Source organism: Berghia stephanieae, chromosome 3 (assembly GCF_034508935.2).
Source record: "Berghia stephanieae isolate SIO BIC M18660-M18661 chromosome 3, UCSD_Bste_1.3, whole genome shotgun sequence".
NCBI classification, from domain to species: domain Eukaryota; kingdom Metazoa; phylum Mollusca; class Gastropoda; order Nudibranchia; family Aeolidiidae; genus Berghia; species Berghia stephanieae.
The window spans coordinates 27778166-27783744 of NC_088362.1; positions in this window are offsets into that span (position 1 = coordinate 27778166).

A 5579-nucleotide genomic window follows, 5' to 3' on the forward strand; every position below is an offset into this window, starting at 1 on the left:
GGGTGAAGGTGGATGTGGTGATAATGATTGTATTGATTGCCCTTGGTTGGGGTGAAGGTGGATGTGGCGATAATGATTGTATTGATTGCCCTTGGTTGGGGTGAAGGTGGATGTGGTGATAATGATTGTATTGATTGCCCTTGGTTGGGGTGAAGGTGGATGTGGTGATAATGTTTGTATTGATTGCCCTTGGTTGGGGTGAAGGTGGATGTGGCTGATAATGATTGTATTGATTGCCCTTGGTTGGGGTGAAGGTGGATGTGGTGATAATGATTGTATTGGATTGCCCTTGGTTGGGGTGAAGGTGATTGGTGATAATGATTGTATTGATTGCCCTTGGTTGGGGTGAAGGTGGATGTGGTGATAATGATTGTATTGATGATTGCCCTTGGTTGGGGTGAAGGTGGATGGGTGATAATGATTGTATTGATTGCCCTTGGTTGGGTGAAGTGGATGTGTGTATAATGATTGTATTGATGCCTTGGTTGGGGTGAAGGTGGATGTGGCGATAATGATTGTATTGAGGGGAGCTGGTTGGGGTGAAGGTGGATGTGGTGATAATGATTGTATTGATTGCCCTTGGTTGGGGTGAAGGTGGATGTGGTGATAACGATTGTATTCAGGGGAGCTGGTTGGGATGAAGGTGAATAAGGTGATAATGATTGTATTGATTGCCCTTGGTTGGGGTGAAGGTGGATGTGGTGATAATGATTGTATTGAGGGGAGCTGGTTGGGGTGAAGGTGGATGAGGTGATAATGATTGTATTGATTGCCCTTGGTTGGTGTGAATGTGGATGTGATGATAATGATTGTATTGAGGGGAGCTGGTTGGGATGAAGGTGGATGTGGTCATAATTATTGTATTGATTGTCGTTCGTTGGTGTGAAGGTGGATGTGGTGATAATGGTTGTATTGAGGGAGGCTGGTTGGGGTGAAGGTGGATGTGGTGATAATGATTGTATTGAGAGGGGCTGGTTGGGGTGAAGGTGGATGTGGTGATAATGATTGTATTGAGGGGGCTGGTTGAGATGAAGGTGGATGTGGTGATAAAGATTGTCTTGAGGGGGCTGGTTGGAGTGAAGGTGGATATGGTGATAATGATTCTATTGATTATTGTTGGTTGGGGTGAAGGTCGATATGGTGATAATGATTGTATTGAGGGGGGCTGGTTAGGGTGAAGGTGGATGTGGTGATAATGATTGTATTGAGGGGGGCTGGTTGGGGTGCAGGTGGATGTGGTGATAATGGTTGTATTGATTGTCGTTGGTTGGGGTGAAGGTGGATATGGTGATAATGATTGTATTGAGGGGGCTTGGTTGGGTTGAAGGTGGATGTGGTGATAATGATTGTATTGATTGTCATTGGTTGGGGTGAAGGTGGATGTGGTGATAATGGTTGTATTGATTGTCGTTGGTTGGGGTGAAGGTGGATATGGTGATAATGATTGTATTGAGGGGGCTTGGTTGGGTTGAAGGTGGATGTGGTGATAATGATTGTATTGAGGGGGCTGGTTGGGGTGAAGGTGGATGTGGTGATAGTGATTGTATTGATTGCCCTTGGTTGGGGTGAAGGTGGATGTGGTGATAATGATTGTAATGAGGGGGCTTGGTTGGGGTGAAGGTGGATGTGGTGATAATGATTGTATTGATTGCCCTTGGTTGGGGTGAAGGTGGATGTGGTGATAATGATTGTATTGAGGGGGCTTGGTTGGGGTGAAGGTGGATGTGGTGATAATGATTGTATTGATTGTCGTTGGTTGGGGTGAAGGTGGATGTGGTGATAATGATTGTATTGATTGTCGTTGGTTGGGGTGAAGGTGGATGTGGTGATAATGATTGTATTGAGGGGGCTTGGTTGGGGTGAAGGTGGATGTGGTGATAATGATTGTATTGATTGTCGTTGGTTGGGGTGAAGGTGGATGTGGTGATAATGATTGTATTGAGGGGGGGGGAGCTGGTAGGAATGAAGGTGGATATGGTGATAATGATTGTATTGAGGAGGCTTGGTTGGTGTAAAGGTGGATATGGTGATAATGATTGTATTGAGGGGGGCTGGTTAGGGTGAAGGTGGATGTGGTGATAACGATTTCTTTACCAAAATCGCTTATATCTTTTTTTTCGAGTAGACTCGGGAAAGTTTGTCAAATCAGCATCCCAAATAAACCCATCAGTTTCATCGATTTTTGTTTTGATGCGATTATTTTTTCGTGCATTTTCCAACAACACAAAAGAGTGTTCTTTATTTACTATATATCACTGATCAGGCGGCCACCAAAAACGCTCATCCTGCCACGAAGACCCAGATCTTGCTGACCAACCTAAACAGGATCCTAGGTGGATTTAGGTGATTAACTGGACCAACAAATTAATGACCGGGTTACGTGGACGTTACAACAAGTAGTTCATCTTCCCTGTCACCAACTGTAAGCAGGCTGCCACCAGAATGCACTGACAGGATTGTGCATGTCACTTTAGTCCAGGAATTCATTTCATCGCGACAGATTACAGACCCAGAAAACGTGAAAAACGAAAACAAATTTGTTGCATTTCGTCTCGAAACGGTATTCTTTATGTCGGGATGAGACCAATGTTTAAGGTTAATTATTAATTTATTAACATTTGATTTATCGTATCGTTTCGTTTAAGAGCTAATAGGTTCTAAAACCCTTCAGATGTTCTCTGTGACTTTTATGTATGGATACAATTTATCAATTATATAAACAGCATTTAATGTTAATTGATAATATTGAATATTAAATATCTAATACATATCTAAGTAAGATTTAAAACACATGCTTTTATTTTAGATAGAGAGTCTGTTTTGTTTGTCTTACTTTATAAAACTTAAATAAATCAAATCTCCTTCTTCTTATGATTTTGATTGTGACCCTACCAACTATAGAAAAATGCCAAGTTACAATGAACATTGATCTTCGTCAGATTTATTTTGTACATTATGATGTTTATTTGAAGAATATCAGAAAATGAAATGAATAGAAAAAGTGCCAGAAAACAATAGTGAATAAAAAGATTTTCCCGACGATGGGGACCCACGAACTTACTGATACGACAACTCCGCCTGGCCGTGAGAGGGACGCCGTTAAGTACGTACTTCTTTTAAAATCTATTTTGTATTGGGTAATTAAAATAATAAATAACAATAGGAAGTGAATTGGAAGCTTTAATTTATTCAACGAAGACAGATCATGTGGACTTCTGGAACGTCTACATTTTCTGTCTTTGTTGAATAAATTAAGTTTCATTTCCTATTGTTATTTATTTCTTTGAGCTTCAAGCAACAACATTTTTATAGTTGGGCAAATATGAAATTTCGTGGAAAAAATCCTAAAATTTGCTGAATAGAAAGAGTTAAACTCAATTTTTTGCATCTAGTTTTTTTCCAACATAATATACGATTCTTACACTCTTGCTTTTTGGAATTAGACGGGTTCCCAACCTCTGCCCAAGCTTGCGAGTGCGCGTTGGAAACAGAATTCGAATTCCAAAATGCAAGAGTGTACGAAATCATTTATTCTACCCCTCAATCGATTCCAATTTCGTCATCTTTGAATAAAAGAGATCTTCAAAAATATCTAAATTATAGATACTTCTTTTTAAAGAACTAGTAAAAAGCCCGCAATTTCGCGGGGAAAGAACTATTTTCATTCGATATTGCCTGAATCATTTTCTTGATTATCTTGATTACGATTAGATGCACACTTTAATCGATGTGCTTGTCGCTGCCATGCTTTATTCGGCATGATTTTAGTTTATCAGTCAGTAGATATCAATATCAATAAGTCACAAGTCTTTACCACGCTTGACTTGGGAGGCCTTGTTCCAACTTGTTCCACGCGAATAGATTTGGATTAATTTTTCTACACTATGATCATGAGCATCAAATATTCAATCACATAATATGTTAAATTTAGATTGGTGTCAATGTCTTCCGGTTAAATTTTTATGCTGATGACGGAGAGAGAGTGAGAGAGAGTTAGAGAGAGAGAGAGAGTGAGAGAGAGAGAGAGGAGAGAGATAGAGAGAGTAGAACATATCCATAGTGTCAAATATGCAATCACATATGTTAAATTTAGATTGGTGGCAATGTCTTCCCGGTTAAATTTTTATGCTGGACTAATTACCTATGACGGAGAGAGAGAGAGAGAGAGAGAGAGAGAGAGAGAGAGAGAGAGAGAGAGAGGTGGGGAGGGAGAAAGAGAGGGAGGGTGGGGGGAGAGGGGAGAGAGGAGAGAGAGAGATAGAGAGAGAGTAGCACATATCCACTGTGTCCACAGCGATAATCATGTCAATATTTTATCGTTATTCTTCCCTTGAAAATGTTATTATACCTAATCAAATTGTACCAGCATACCTTTTAGGGTGGAAATACGATTATACAGGCAAGGCGATAGTTTAGATAAATTGTTTCATTTATCTGTTTTATTTTTTAAAACAGGATAGATACTTATAACATAAACATTGCAGTCTCATCAAATTCAAACTAATTCAAATCTAATTCATTCTAAAAAAACGTTCTTTAAGATGTTGGCTTGATGGGCTCTACCGGCCTCCCATAAATTCAAGTTCAACGTCTTAATCTGCAAAAGGCGGATTGCCCATCACTGCAGATTTTATACAATTATGTGGTGACTTCCTCCATTATTGTGTTATTGAGGCCACTTGCTATGTATTCTAACCTCTTTATCTGTTTTCCATTATGCTTTCTGGGTTTTTTTTGTCTTTTAATGAGATGCCTTGTTTGGAGGGAAACAGTCGAATGTTTATTATAGTTTTAGGGAGATGGTATTTTATTCTTGCAAATCATCTCCCTGCTAGGATGTAATGGTATATTTTTGGTTTTGAACATACAGTGTGTTTCTTTTTATTATTGACACATTTCAAGTTTGAATAACTCGGGAGCTAGAAATGTAAGGTTTCATCAAACGGCTTTTTTTCCATAAGTGCAGAATGTATTCAAGTTTTGATTGATATGTTTTAACACTTTGCGCACTTTGGTAGCTGAGCTATGACGTCATCAGTAGAAATGGGTAATTTTGACTTAAATTGTAATTTATTTTGGCTTTGTCCGACATGATTCTCGAAAGTTTATTTCATTTAACATGTCAAGCTAAAGATATCAACTTGGAACACTGATTTTTATGGGGGTATGTGAAGAGCAGATTGTTTAGAAACCCTCGTGAGAGACATGCGTCACCTGAAGCCGTTCGCTCTATCCACTATCAACGACGTGGCACGAACTGGAGAGAGGTTTGTGGCTTGTTAAGTTTGATGGTGGTCACGTGGAGCTTTAAATCGGACGATTTCTCAAACACACGATCACAAGTAAGACGTCAGAAAAAAAACTTTCATAAATTTGGAATAAAATGCTGAAAACCAAATTAATGTCGTTGCATCTGTCCTTGAGTTATTCAAACCTGAAATCTGTCAGGGTTAAAAACACGCACACTGTAAATTACGGTATATTTCAAAATTACCCTTTCCTACTCATATCGTCATAACTCAGCTACTAAAGGCTGCACAGTTATAAACATTATATCAATCAAATTTTAATTAAATCCT